The 16,187-nt window shown below is 38.1% G+C and overlaps 1 long non-coding RNA gene and 1 pseudogene across 1 annotated transcript in view; both read left to right on the top strand.

The window, feature by feature from the left end:
- The first annotated feature begins 5,140 nt into the window (after positions 1–5,140).
- LOC110222568 (uncharacterized) overlaps positions 5,141–16,187 on the top strand; it is a 53,252-nt gene continuing 42,205 nt past the window's right edge. Inside the window, exon 1 of the long non-coding RNA XR_013486123.1 lies at positions 5,141–5,307. This is a non-coding gene — a long non-coding RNA (uncharacterized LOC110222568). The remainder of the gene's footprint in view (positions 5,308–16,187) is intronic.
- LOC110221920 (SH3 domain-binding glutamic acid-rich-like protein 3 pseudogene) lies at positions 15,398–16,056 on the top strand (annotated as a pseudogene).

Below are 16,187 nucleotides of genomic sequence, written 5' to 3'. Positions count from 1 at the left end.
ATGGAGTTATAGCCTGGAATTGGCATTCCAAGAGAGGATGTGCAGTCATTTTCTCTAGTGATTTTTAAGGAGCACAGTACCCAGAGATTTAGCACTGGAAAGGACTTTCGAGATCATCTAGCCTAATGGTTCTCAAAGTCTTTGGCCTCAGGGACCCCTTCTCACTGTTAAAAATTATGGGAGTTTCCACAGAACTTTTGTTTGTGTGGGTTATATCTATCAATATTTGCCATACTTGAAGTTAAAACTAAAAATTTGAAAACATTTACTTATTAATTCATTTTCAAATAACAGTAATAAGCCAACTAACATAACTTTTTATTTAAAATAACTATATTTTCCAAATTAAAATAATTTAATGAGGAAAAGTGCTATTGTTTTACATATTTTTGCAAATATCTTTATTGTCTGGCTTAATAGTTAAGACAGCTGGATTTTCCTTTCAGCTTTTTCATTTAATCCATTGCAATGTATGTTTATAGACATATATATATATATACATATATATATATATATTTATATATTTAAAAGCCTCACAAGACATATAGTTAGAAAAGGAAAGAATATTTAGCAAGCAAATGACATCTTAGCATCATCATAAAAATAACTTTATGTTAGGTCTCAAGGATGCCTGGGGGTCTACAGACCACACTTCAAGAACCTCTCATCTGGCCCAACTGACTTATTTTATAGATGAGGAAAATGAAGCTCAGAATGGCTAGGTGATTTATCCAAGGCCACACAAGTACTACGTAGCCAATTTTCTGCCACATCCTACTGGCTATAGTAGACATGATAACAAAGACATCTTTTAAATTTTTTAATTTTGTTAAATATTTCTCAATTGCATGTAAAATTTTTTTTGACAACCATTTTTAAAAAACTGAGTTCCAAATTCTCTCTCTCTCTCCCATTCCTCCCTCCTCCTTGAGAAGACAAGCAATTTGACATCAATTATATGTGAAAAGTCATGCAAAATATATTTCGTATTACCCATGTTACAAAAGAAAACACACACAAAAAATAAAACAAGAAAAATAAAGAGTAAAAAAAGTATGCTTCAATCTGCACTCAGAGTTCATCAGTTCTGTCCCTGGAGGTGGATAGTGTGACAAATGAAAAATTCAGGAGACATAGTTTCTGGGTAATTAATCATTTTATTAATTATGGCCAGTGAATAATTAATAAAAAGATGATCATTTGGCTTTCTCTCATAAACCAAAGACATATCATGGAGGCCTCGACACATATACCATTGGAAGAGTAGGTGTTCCTGACAGATGACAATCAACTTTGACTGGTTAACAATTAATGAGAGAATGAGTATTATAATGAGAGGTGGACCTATTCTATTGAGGGGCCAGAGGATAAGAATCTTATTATGTCACTCTTACCCAGACACTCCTCCCCCTTGGGCAGTCTTGGCAAAGGGATCTACTTCCACCCAAGCTTGTTTTAATAGAACACAATAAGCTGGAATTTTACCTAGATTAGATTCTTTTTACTCTTTAATCAGAAGTAAGCTTCCCCAGTTGGGTGGGGTTTAGAACAAGTTCTAAAAGCATGTACCCTGAAGATCTGGGGAATCTCATCTATCAGCCACATCCTTCCCAGTGCTGGCTGAATAACATACAAGGGGCTGATTTCTGAATGAGGAAATTCTAAAGGGAAAATCTTAATCTCAACTAATAATTGGTTATTAATATAAGAGGGAAATAATTTCTCTCCATAGCATTTTTCATCATGGGTCCTTTGGAATTGTCTTGGATCATTGTCTTGATCAGAGTAGCTAAGTCTTTCACAGGTGATCTTTCTTACAATATTGCTATTACTATGTACAACGTTCTCTTGGTTCTGTTCACTTTGCACGAATTCATATAAGAAAGACATCTTTCGCTGGGAGCGCCTGCGTCCCCGGCTGTGGTCTGATGCCGGCAGAGTGTGAAGAGAGAAAGAAACACGGGCCAGGTGAGAGCAGTGAAGAACAAACTCTGTTTATTGATCTGAGGGCTCAGGCTTATATAGTACTGGATCAAGCAACAGTAATTTATTATTCATGAAAAGTACAAATCTTTTTTCTGTTTATCAAGGAGGATTTTAATATCCTTGTTGCACCTTTCAACAATGACTTGTCCAGTAGGATTGTCCAGGATGCCAGTAGAGTGAGTGATATTATAGGTGAGACAAAATTGTGCAAAATTCCTGCTAGTATAGGCGGGACCATTGTCAGTCTTGAGGTGTTTTGGATTGCCAAGAATTTTAAAGCAAAACAAGAAATGATATTGCTTATGTCCTTCTTAAAAAATGTAACTAATCCAAAATATCTGCTTGTCATCATATGATATTCATCTTTCCCCCACTTTTTTTTGCATATACTCTGACACATACAGTGTAATTACACTTAAAAAAACATGAATCACACGTTGATATGAAATAAAGGAATTTTAGAATAAGACTCCCCCTAACATTGTGTAATTGTTCAGTAGAAAAATAGCCAACTAAATATGATTAAGTAGTTTTTAGAACAGCATAAATTTAAGTAGCTAAGAAATCAGGTATGTATAGAAATGTGTTTAAGGTTATGCTTCTTGGCAGAAAACACAGAAATAACTAAGTTTCCTATCTGTAGTTAAAAAAAGATTCCCTAATCGTTTAATTAATAAAAATTATTTTCAACTCTGAAATGTTGTTTTAACTACTGACCAGGCTATGACAAATTTATGCTGGATTTTCCAATACAAGAGGGGAGTTAGGCAGTAGAACTCTGCAGCAAAGCAAAAGAATTTCTTTAGTTATCTACTGAATTCAAGACGGTTTTGTTGGGCAAGGGTAAAAATCTATTTCTAAATATTCAAAGACAAATAAATGTCCCCTTTCCCACTTCACTTGTTTAATTTGCTTGCAAATCCTTCCAAAGAACCACCAGGACAAATGAAAGCCTAAAAATATTGCTATTAATATTCTAACAAAGTCAGAATGAATAATTTTTTAAATCAAAAAGTTCTATCAAAGATATGTTAAAAAGGACTTATGAAGTTATAGCCTTTTATATACTGTAAAATATATTAAGATTTTAGCTATATTATAACTAGTACTAAGGAGCTGATTCAGAAAATTTACAAGCTACATCTTACTGGAAATTTTAGTATACATACAGTGCATTAGACTGTGTTTAACATACAAACTGCTCATGTCAAATTTCTAAAGCAGAGAGTTTATTTGCTCCTACCCTTGAAGTTTCCTCCCCACCTGATTAAGAAAACAAGTTGTGATTTGTTTTCTAATTATTGATATAACTTAGCTTCTTAAATAATTTTCCTCTTTTTTGAATTCCAATGTAATTTTTAAGTTACCTAAATGGTGGTTGTAGATAAAATGATACAAGCTTTATTTTTCTAGAATTACCATAAGATAGAACTCTTGATTTACAAACTGATCTGAAATGAATGGAAGGTTGCAAAGGACATGTATCTACAAAAGCTATAAAATTAAGTATGCTATTTTAGCTCTAACTTCAATAAAACTTTTTTTTATATGTATATAAGGCAAATGTCCCATTTTCTTTGATTATTAAAAAGGATCTAAAATGAAATCCCCTTAACCACTGATTTTGGTTAGTCTGCTCATCTGCCATATCACATTTACCTTTGTTTTTTAAAAATACTGTTTGGAAATGTGATGGCTGACAAAAAATGTTAATATACAATTTTCTTTGAGACTCTTGAAAACCACAAAAATTTCCAATATCATAATGACTACAAATTCTAACATTTAATGTGAAGTCATCATAACTCTTTGCATGCCACAACGACACACACCTAAGGCCAACTTTTTCAGAATGTACTATAACTTGAATAAAATCAAATAGGGAGACATATATAAAATGGGAAATACAATGTAGCTTCACATCACAGCTCCTGCTTGTCCATAAGACATTATGGAGGGAGTAATAATTTCACTTACACACTGACTTTAAATGTGATCAGCTGCCAATGTCCTGAATATTTATGACATGGGTCTTTTTAACAAGAACAGGACAGCAGCATGGTAACCACTTTTCTAAGTATATTTTCTATACAAAATAATTCCAAGATATAATCATTAAGTTCTCATATAGTACTATTATTTTAAACAATAATCAATAAAATACCAAATATGTGAAAATTGCAACACCACTAAGACTGAGCACTGCCATTTCCTAGTGTAATCAAAGTTGGTATTAGTACAGTCTTGGCAATGCAATGGTTGGACAGTACAGGTATCTTATGCAGAGATTTCAGTAGCAGAATGGCACTTGGTTTGTTCTCAATAGAAATGGCAAAGATGCAGTCGACAATTTAAAGAAAGACAATGTTCTTATTTGCGTGCTAAAATTCTAGTTGTGTCCCCTGCATTTGAACACTCTCAAATAATATTGTCCGTCTCTCTGTTCTGCCCACGAGCTCTGCCCCATATTAGCTAACTATCTTATAGGACACTACTGAGCTGGTGCGGCTTACTTTCCCTTTAAATCAGAGAAGCCAAAAAGCGGCAGTCTCCTTCTAAAGTTTACTTTCGCTTTTGGAGACACTGAAAAGCCGCAGTGTCCTTTGTTTGCCTTTGTGGTTTGCTTTCCTGCCTGTGCAGTTTGCTTTTACTTTAAATCTGAGACCCCGAAAAGTGGAAGTCTTGTTCTGAAGTTCACTTTCACTTTAAGAGACCCAGATAAGTGGCAGTCTCGTTCTGATGTTCACTTTAAGAGACCCCGATAAGAGGCAGTCTAGTTTCTTTTTAATCCCCATTTAACCTGGTGAAAATAAAAAACTATATAGGAAAATTATCGCCCTACCTTGTTAGCATCTTCTCTTGACGACCGGAGCTCCTTTTCTAGGGCTGTTGGCCATACAGCCCACCTTGTCCAGGGCCACTCTGCCGGGGGAAGCCTTCCTTTCAGGTCCCTGTTCGGGCGCCAAATGCCGGGAGCGCCTGGGTCCCCGGCTGTGGTCTGATGCCAGCAGAGTGTGAAGAGAGAAAGAAACACGGGCCAGGTGAGAGCAGTGAAGAGGAAACTCTGTTTATTGATCTGAGGGCTCAGGCTTATATAGCACTGGATCAAGCAACAGTAACATTATTATTCATGAAAAGTACAAATCTAATTAAGTGATTTCCTTACTTCCTTGCACCTTGTCTGTTACATTCTTTCCTGCGTCCTGTCCTGTAGCCCATCCGTTTCCTCCCTTCCTGCATCCTGTTCTCAAGAGACGGAACAGGGGGGTGGCGAGCCGACATCCTGAGTTTCACAGCTGTCGGGCTTAGTACAAACTGCAGGTAAGACCCGGGCTTGCCTAAGCCCTCCAACTCCCCAAAGCCGGCCCTCTACAATCTTTTTTCCCTTTTATATTTTATTTTTCCTAATTTTATGTAAAAACAATTTTTAACATTCATTTTTAAAAACATTTTGAGTTCCAAATTCTCTCCCTCCTTCTCTCCTCCTCCTCCCCTCCCTCCTCCCCACCCCCATTGAGAAGGTAAGCAATTTGATATAGGCTATACATGTGCAGTCATGTGAAAGATATTTCCATATTGGTTATGTTATAAAAGAAAAGACAGACCAAAAAAACAATACAAGAAAAATAAAGAAAGTGAAAAAAAGTTTGCTTTGGTCTGCATTCAGACTCTATCAGCTCTTTCTCTGGAAGTAGATAGCATTTTTGAAAGATATCTTTTTAAATGCAAAAATTTAGGTACTATCCTACGCAAGGTCAAAGGACATACCAGGTGATTTAACAAGGATTTACTGAACAGCTTATTACACGCCCAGTCTTGTTTAGGCACTTGGCAGGGAGTGGCATATAAAAGGGGGGAATACAAAAAAAGTACAGGCAAGGTCCTTACCCTCAAGGACCTTACAATCTAGTTTGGGAGAGACAACCTACACATGTGGGAAAGTTAAGTAAAAATGCAAGCTGGCGTATGATTAAATGTCAAAATGAGTGTTAGAGATCCTGTTGTGTCATCTTTAATGAAAAGTTTTAATTTACCAGTATGAAATTTTAAAAATAATTCTTCTTCCAACTCTGATAACCCTAACTAGGAAGTTTTAGTTTTTTTCTCCCTTTTGGCATCATTAATGTTATATCTTTTTGGAACACTTTGCTCCTAGCAAAGCATAAATAGGTGGCATTGGATTCCATTTGCGCTATATTCTTGATGATTTGTAATTATATGCTGTCACTTACCTTACTATTCTATGCAACTTTATAGCATTTAAACATACATTACCAAAAAAAACCCCCAAAACATACATTACCATTTTACTTCTTATTCAAACTAAATGTAACACTTGATGCAGTCTTAGGAAAACGTCTAAGAATAAACAAACAAATAAATGAACAAATGAATGAATAAATAAATTAATTAAATATGCTTAAAATATAATTCTACTTGGAGGAAATTAAAGAGAAAAAATACTTTTCGAGAAGAATTTTAAGGTGGTTTATTGTATTTTGTCTGAGGAGTATGTCTGTGCTATGTTGGTGGTTTACTACAATAGTACTCTATGATACCATGTTGTTTATGTTAGCATTATGGTGCTCACTTTTCCCTATACACCACCTCAGGTCTGAAACAATCACTTATTCAAAAGTATGTCTCATGAGCCCCTACTGCTGTGTTTATTTTTCTCAGATGTCCAGAAAACACATTAGTACAAAAGACATTTAATTGAGTAGCATAGTAATCCCAATAACGAGAAAAGATTGCCTGCCACCTGTGTACACAGGAGATATTATGGCACTGCTAGTGGGGTAGGGCACACATGCATAGAATATGTGTGGCCATGGAACATGTATTGAGGACATGCATAAAGGATACTTGTGGCTAGGGAACATAAAGGAAGAGATACATTCCAGGCCCATGTAACTTGGAAATATTTAAGAAGGTTATACTTTAGGACACACACGTGGCCAGGTAAACTCATATCTCTGAGGTTGCTGGACTGCTGATATTTTCTGGTCGTGTCATTATATTCATCATAAGGGCAGCTAGGTAATACAGTGGATAGAGTGCTGGACCTGCAGTCAGGAAGACTCACCTTCCTGAGTTCAAATCAGGCCTTAGACACTTACTAACTGTATGGCCCTGAGCAAGTCAATTAAGCCTGTTTGCCATGGTTTCCTCATCTGTGAAAAATGAGCTGGAGAAGGAAATGGCTAATCACACCAGTATCTTTGCGAGAAAAGCTCATGTGGGGTCACAAAGAGTCAGACACAACTGAACAACAACAATAACAAAAATCTTACAAAGTTGCATAACCTCTGTTCGCTTCAATTTCCTTCTCTGCAAAATGGGAATAATAATAGCATCATTCTCCCAGAATTGTTGTGAGGATCACATGACAATAAAACATGGTGCCTAGCCCATAGTATGCACTATGTAAATGTTGTTGTTGTTATCTACTGCCTCTCTGCTCTCCACTAGACCCATTGTCTCTGCTGAGTATTGTTCAATTGGTCTCATGGTTTTCTTCTGAATGTCAAGGGCTGCTAGGTTTAATTTATTCACAGTCACCTGCTGGCTATCTCAGCTTGCATATGCCATAGTACAATGTTGGATGGTGATTTTTTAAATCCATGTTGCAACCTTCTGAGGTAATGTGACATAGCAGATAGATAGCTGGCCTCAAGGCCAGAAAGGCCTTCATTCAAATACTACCTCTGACACATACTGGCCATGTGAACCTGGGTAAGTCCCTTAACCATTTAGTGCTCTAGGCAACTCTCTAAGACCACACATTGCAAAGCAGGTATGACTTGCATTGTCAGAGTTATTCCTTATTTGAGAGTTTCCTAAATCAATGAAATCAAGGGTCTGTTGTCTGTCTTTCCTTTTATTGCCATACAAACTAGAGCAAGTTGCTGTTTACATTAAAAGCTATAATTGCTAAGTTTGATTTTTCCCTCCACTAAATCTTGTTTTGTTAATTATCTTATCAACTCTAGGACAATCTGCCATATTTCCTGGGTATATCCTCCCCTCTTCCCCAAGTCTCTATTTTTATTGAGGTAAGAGTTTCAAAGCCTTGAAGACTTAGCTCCAATTACCGACAGGAATGTGATTTAGGGATTACCTACTCCATCCTCTTCCTCCCACCTGCCAGTTCTCTAGGTTGGCCTTTTTCTATGATTTATTTGGGGAGTTCTCAGCCCAGACATCTAAGATCCTCTAGAAGAGTAATTCTTCCCTCCTAGGTCCCTTTGAGTGGAGGTCAATAAATCAAGAGTCAAGGCTAGATAAAAAAATTTAATTGGCATCAGCTAATGGGCAGTTGCCAAGTTGGTAAAAATTCTCCAGAATAGGACACATACATGTATATGTATGTTTTACACAGCTTTAGAGCAAGTGGCAAAAGGGGCATATCAGGTGAGACTGCTTAGCCACTTTCTTTATTTTGGCCATTAGGTGGGACAAGTTGTCAGATGATTTGGGGGGGCTGGGGATAATGTCTTCATTTTTGCGTAACTTTGATGTTGCCTAAGATCAGGCCTGTTCTGGTAGAAATGTTTCCCTGTAGTTAATCTGATCAGACCATCTTGGTAGGAATATATTGGTGGGAACCAAGTGGAGACCTCCATTTTTGAGACAGAATCAGCACAACTCTGCAGGCTCCATTTTTTTTTTAACCTCTAAAGTTACTATTTCAGGGAATATGTCTCCCCTAAACTCAAAGTACACAGGTTTTGTATAGTTCCTCCACACCTCCCACCCTCCAAGTATTAACATTCATTGTCTTCATGTATTCTTTGTTAGAAGCTTTTTTTAAAGTTCATTTCCTCCTGAGGGTTTTTATTTTGTTTTGTTTGTTCTTTTTCTTTGTTTCACCTCATTTGGCACATTACCATTTCTGAGGTGATCTAAGTGAGCTAGGCTTATTCACAACTACTCATTCTTCCATTTAGCTAGAAGCCTACCTCTGTTTTAAAAGCACTGAATGAAGGTTTATATCAAGATACAAATTTTATGTATGGCAGGATGAATGATTTTTTAATGAATTTTCTCAGTGATCCTGGTCTCATGTGACCTTGGGCAAGTCACTTCCTTTCTCTTGGCTTTAGCTTCCTCATCTTGTTGAACTAATTAGTTTTTGAGGTCCCTTCTATCTCTGCGACTCCATAAACCTCAAGTCTTCCCTTCCCATGAAGAGTGGGTGTCAGGTGGATATCCGGGTGGATGACGTGGCTTTACTGAAAGAAGAGTGAAGACAATTGACCCCATACCCTGAACCTCTGGGGTAGCACAGATGAGAGCCCTTTAACTAGTCAGGCAATAAACATTTATTAGGCACCTGCTGTGTGCCAGGTGTTGTGCTAAGTTACTCAGAAAGGAGGAGGGAGTCAGAAAATAAGCACCACCAACTCCTACCTGATCCTGTTCCCTACTGGGTATTTCCAAAACAGAACAAATTTTTTTTCTTTTTTTGAAGTAAACAGGTCTGAGCTCTTCAGCTTTCCTCAGATGCTATTTTACAACCATTGTTAGAAATTCTTGCGTGTTTAAAGCAACACACACCTGTTTTTTCTTTTCACTCTCCTTCTTCACGAATGGCCTTAGTTTCAGCTGAGTTCTATGATAATAAAAATTCACTTATCCATTATGGTTCAGCTGGTGCCCTAACACAGTTCTGTTCTCTTGTCTTCTGTCCCTAGCACCTACCACAGTGCCTGGCACATTAGCAAACATTTAAGTAGTGCTTGTTGAATTAAACAATTTGAAATGAATCTTTCACTTTAGTTATCTCTGACATATAACACTTCTTCTGAGCTACCATTTCCCCCAACTTGTATTAGCAAATTGGGTTCCCTGAGGGGTAACTACCAGGGGTTCAAGGTAATCTGTGAATTGTGAATTCATGAGCCCCAGCTGATGAGGTGATGGGACTTGGACCCCTAAAAGGAAAAGGTTGTCTTTGAAAGCAACCCAGTCCCTGAATTATTCCATGCATTTCAACAGCCTAGATCACTGGCATCTCACCCAAGGCATCTGACCGACTCCCAGCCCACCTAGATCACTTAATTAGCTTACTTGACAATCCTTTCACAGTCCTCTTGACCCAACCCAGACTACTTTCACTCTTTTCACTATTGCACCTGCCCCCTCACACCCACTACTTTATTCCTTTCACCATTACACCTGCCCACCCTAGACTATTTTATTCCTTTCACTATTGCACCTGGCCCACCCCAGAGTACTTACTACTCCTTAATCCCATCCAAATCTTCTTACAGTCTTTTTTTTTTTGTATAAAAAAGTATCAATCTCAAACTCCCCTGCACCATCAAGCTGCAGATTCACTAGGAATCTCGCCAGCTCCTGTTGGTGTTACAGTAAACTGCTCCTTGACCGAAAGGCCAGAGTGCTTGAATTCTTTCCAGACAGACTCTTCCTGTACACTTACATTTCGAGGTTCCCAGAACTTCAAACCACAACACAGCCTTTAATAATTAACCAGTAGGCACAATTAGCTCAAAGCAAAAGCATTTACTGAGATAGCATTCTAATAATAGTAACCAACGCTCCCCTCCCCCAATAAATCTGGGGTACATACCCACAACCAAACAACAATCTCCTACAGCCATATGCAGTAACCATGGGAAGAATGGTCACACATTTAGAATACACTAATATACCCTTCACAGACACATGGCCAATGCAACTTACAATGCAATGCAAGCCCTTCAGGGACCAAGGTCTTTTCCTTTCTTTTGTGGTATCCCCTGGTCACAGCATCTGATTGAACAGTTGGGCTCCCCAGGACTGTTCTCCACAGCTCAATTCCTAAATCAAGACTGGCTCTCTTCTCAAATCACAGGTCACATTCCTCAAAGCCATCTCTTGACTCAGCCTGCTCCCTAGAAAGTGTATCTTGCTCTTCAAAATATTACCAGTGTTATAAATAATACTTGGCCAATCAACAGTGAGCTAATTTCATCAAGTTTGATTAGAGAACCTTATAAAAGGCTGAATATATATAACATACATACACTTTTTTTTGGCGATGCAATCAGGGTTAAGTGACTTGCCCAGGGTCACATAGCTAGTGAGTGTCATGTGTCTGAGACCAGATTTGAACTCAGGTCCTCTTGACTCCAGCACTGGTGCTCTATCCACTGTGTCACCTAGCTGCCCCTTCATATATTCACTAACACCTCTGTTTCTGTTACCTGCTCCTTATCTTCTGTAAATTTGTCACCTGAGTCAGTGGAAAATCAATGATCAAACATGTCCTGATCAATACTACACCCCCCCCCAAACTATAAAGACATAAAATAAAGGTGATAAATATCTGGGTCTTCCATAGCATTACAAAGGGGTGGCATGTTGCAGTGGAAAGAGAGCTCCCATGAGGGAGAGAAGCTTTCCCTCCTTTCAAACAGCTTCGCAGATGTTTGTATATAGCAGTGAGTGAGAGCGTGTATACTGAGACAGACAAAACTTAGTAGACTGGACTTCAAATCTCTGGCTGCCTCTTCGGATTTGCATTTCTTTCCTTGAGCATAAGTGATTGAACAATGATCTTGAGAGAGATGTTTCTAGTCTTGTGAATGCAAGAGTTTTAGAGTTCATAGGTTCCTCAGTTGAGCTGACTAGCAGAAGGAAGAGTTTCTTTCAACTACCAGAGGTTCCCAAACTTATTTGGCCTACTACCCTCTTAAAAAAAAATTACTCAGCACCCCCCTGGAAATCTACTTTAACACTCTTTAACCTTTTTTGGAAATTTGCATCATTTCAAAAAAATATAATATATATATTTAAATGATACATCTTAATTGATAATTTATTGTGAATTGGTGGTTTTTTCCCTGCATTGAAATTTTGGTGATGCAGTATTGCATCATGTAGCTGATAGTATCATATTGTAAACAAGTCATTACACACACATATTCCTGCCTGTGCATGCTGGACTTTTGACAATGCTCCAGACACACTTGCCTGCCAACACTTGTTTGTTAAGACCTGTCTGGGGATTTGACCACTGCTTGGTTGTAACTTGCATTTTGTGTGTTTATTTGGAAAAGAATGTAATCACTACGACTTTAACTCTCTTACACAACAGCTGAAACATGTATGAATGGTTTTTCAAAGTTCTCTTTTCTTCTTTCCTTACACTTCCACCACCCCCTTATTTTTATTCAATCCTCCCCAAATGCACCTGAGGCTACTACTATTCCCCTGCATTGTTCCAGAGGGGGAAAGGGGAAGGGGGGACCCCAGGGAGGGGTATCGGCCACTTTGGGAACCTATGAATTAGACCAGGCTTGTAAAACATACAGCCCATGGGCTGCTTGCAGGTTTTCATGTGGCCTGTGAAAAATACAGGGTTGCCACTGAGCACTCTCTCCTGTTTGTCACGTGACCCAAGGCAACCAACCATCGCCAGTCTGTCTCTAGTCTAACCTATCTGAGGCTCAAAGAAGTTTAGCCTACTTTAATTTTGGCCCCTACCTACTGCCAAGTTGTGCAGGTCTGAGCTATACCCTTGTCGGACAAAATGATCACTGCCTGAGGATAAGCCCAAGTCATGTCTTTGCTTAATAGAAGGAATGGGCTTTAAAGTTGTTTAGATAGCGCAGAACAGTCACAGTTCACCTTTACCTTAGTGATTTGTGACTGTTCAGCAGTCTCCCATTAAGTTTTTCATGTTTTAATGTTTTATATAGTAATATCCCAGGAGAATGTAATGGGAGTTATGGATTACAATTTCATGTATTAACTATTTCATATTTCTTGTTTTGTTAATTCACACTTTAGCCACATATGTTTAATGCATCATTTCTTTTGTGTGGAGAAAGTAAATAGCTACTGCTATGTTCAGAGAGAACAGTGAAGATGTATTTATATGAATAATATAATATATGGTTTCCATCAAAGATTTATGCAATTTGCTATACTATTGGGGGCCTAGAATATATCCTCATTGACATTTCTCTAAGCCCATGGACCTCCACAGCTGCACAGAATTATATCATTTGATGCTTCTTAGAGTCAAGTTATGCTGTTACTAGGCTTAAATTCAGATAGAAGTGTAGGAAGTGATAGTTGAGTAGCTCATTAGAATTAAGATTAATTATATCATTCTTATTTTCTGCTCAGATGGTTTAAAGTTTTTCATGTTATGTGTTTTTTTGTCTCCGGGTGTGTTTTCAAAAATGTAAATTTCTTTCCCTGTCAAAAATTTATTTATTAATTTATTTATTCATTCATTTATTTATTTATTTATTTATTTGCTTTTGGGTGAGTTCTGAGTCTGGACCACCATTTTAAAAAAATTTCAATTTATCAATAATCACTTCCATAAGCTTTTGAGTTTTACATTTTTCTTCCCCTCCCTGCCTCCCTCCCTCCCTAAGATGGCATGCAATCTGATATAGGCTATACATATACATTCTCACATTAGTCATGTTGTAAGTAAGAATTAGAAGCAATAGAAGGAACCACCAGAATGAGGAAACAAAACACAACAGAAGAAAAAAAATAGCAACTAGTATGCTTTGATCTGCATTCACACTCCATACTTCTTTCTTTGGATGTGGATAGCATTTTCCATCATGAAGCCTTTGGAGACGTCTTAGATCCTTGCATTGCTGAGAAGGGCTAAGTCTATCAACATTAGTATATAGTTTCCTTCTTTATCTCTTTTGATAAGATCTATTTTTGCTTTTGTTTTGCCTGAGATCAAGATTGCTACTCCTGCTTTTTTTACTTCAGCTGAAGCATAATATATTCTGCTCCCGCCTTTTACCTTTACCCTGTGTGTATCCTTCTGTTTCAAATGTGTTTCCTGTAAACAACATATTGCAGGATTATGGTCTTTAATCCATTCTGCTATCCCGCTTCCATTTTATGGGGAGTTCATCCCATTCATATTCACAGTTATGATTACTATACCTAACCTATACCTATACCTAACTGATTATGTTACTCCCTTCTTGAGCCGAATCTAATGAGAATAAGGTTCAAACAATACTCATCTCCCTCCCTTCTTTTCTTCTGCTGTAATAGGTTTTTGTGCCTTTTCCTGTAACGTAATTTACCTTTGTCTGCCTTCTCTTCTCCTTTTCCCTCAGTACATTTTCTTAGTAAGATCAGATTAATCCACTTGGATCCATTTAACCCACTTGATTAGATTCTTTTTTTTAATCGTTACATCAGAGTCAACTTATACCCACCCCCTTTACGTATGCCCCTTTAACATGGTGTAATAACAATACAGTTCTCAAGGGTTATAAGTGTCATCTTCCCTTGTAGAGATGTAAACAATTTGCCCTTATTAATAACATGTTGTTTCTTTGTGTCCTGTTTACCTTTTTATGTCTCTCCTGAGTCTTGTATTTGAATATAGATTTTCTGTTGAGCTCTGGTCTTTTTATCAGAAAGGTTTGGAAATCCCCTATTTCACTGAATATCCATCTCATCCCCTGAAAGATCATGCTCATTTTCCCTGGGTCAAAAATTTGAAATATAGTTAGCAAGATATTTTTCAAAAATGTATTTTAAAAAAATCTTGCTAATTATATTTCATTATAATTGTCTTTATCATACTATGTATTTTATTTTTAAAAAATTGTTTATTTAGTATTTTATTTTTCCCCCAATTACATGTAAAACAAATTTTAACATTTTTTAAAATTTTGAGTTTCCAAATTCTTTCCCTCTCTGTACTCCCCCCCATTGAGAAGGCAAACAATTTGATGTAGGTTATACATATGCAGCCATAAAAAACACATTTCCGTGTTAGTCATGTTATGAAAGAAAACACAGATTTTAAAAAAAAACAAGAGAAAGTTTAAAAAGTATGCTTCAGACTTCCTCTGGAGGTGGACAGCATTTTTCATCATAAGTCTTCCAGAATTGTCTTGAATCATTGCATTGCTGAGAATAGCTAAGTCATTCACAGTTAATTGTTTGATGCTCTCTGCTCATTTCACTTTGCATCAGTTCATGTAAGTCTTTCCAGGTTTTTCTGAGAGCATCCTGCTCATCATTTCTTATAGTACAATAGTATTCCACCGCAAGCACATTCCACAACTCGTTCAGCTATTCCCCAATTGATGGGCATCCCCCTCCATTTCCAATTCTTTGCCACCACTAAAAGAGCTGCCATAAATATTTTTGTACATATAGGTCCTTTTCCTTTCTATTTTATATCGCTTTGAGAAACAGACCTAGTAGTGGTATCAGAAATCTAAATTTCTAATGGTATCATGTCTTTTGCCCCTGGCTAGTCCTAGCCAGGACTGCACCTCTTCCTGCTCCTCCATCCATCTATTTGTCTAGCTGGGCCCTCCCTGGCCTCTGCAACCTGGGATTAGACCCACTGAACCTGCTCTTGTGCATCTGCCCAGTCTGGACTGGCCATAGCATGAGCGGCCTCCAGGTTTACAGCATTTGGGTCATTGGTTCTGGGAAATGAAGTCCTAGCAAAGTGAGATGACCTGCATCCTGGAGCGAAAGCCGATCCAGTATGAACTGGTGGATATATCACAGGACAACTCCCTATGGGAGATGAGGACCCTGGCTGGGGGCCCCCAGGGCCATCCCACACCAAATATGTAATGGGAACAAATACCATGGAGATTATGAGTTCTTCATGGAGGCTGTGGAACAGGACACCATGCAAGGTTCTTGAAGCTGGGCTGACTCCCACCCCCATAGACTCTACCAACATTCCCTCTCCTGACTTCCTCTCCCAGCCATTAAGGAGGCTGGGGACAATTTCTATACCTGCACTGTATATTCAGGCTCCAATTCCAGACCCTCCATACCACTAATCCTAGATCCCATCTCCCCCTCCCTGTACCCACATGCCCTTGTATTCCTCCCCTTACCCTGGTTCCTCTGCCTTTCCTGAGTATAACTCAACCTCCTTTCCCTTTCTAATTCCTGGACCTCTACCACCCCATTCTCTTTAGGCTATATGTCATGTCCATCAGTCTTAGAAACTGTCTGAAGTATCAGTGCTCTTCCCCTTCCCTTCATTCCTCAGTCTGCACGGGTTCTCCCTCCTGCTGCTACCCCTCCCAAAGGCGGCCACTTGGTGACAGGCTGACAGTAGGGCCTAGTGCTCTGTTTGTGACCTGCCACAGGTCCTGTTCTCAGTGCCTCTGTTCCTGTTCCTGAAGGGTGATTAAATGTTAAATTCCAGTTGGCTT

This window comes from Phascolarctos cinereus, unplaced genomic scaffold (genome assembly GCF_003287225.1).
Source record: "Phascolarctos cinereus isolate Bilbo 61053 unplaced genomic scaffold, phaCin_HiC Scaffold_4;HRSCAF=312, whole genome shotgun sequence".
In the NCBI taxonomy this organism is placed as follows: Eukaryota; Metazoa; Chordata; class Mammalia; order Diprotodontia; family Phascolarctidae; genus Phascolarctos; species Phascolarctos cinereus.
This window is presented reverse-complemented; position numbering and strand designations above follow the sequence as displayed.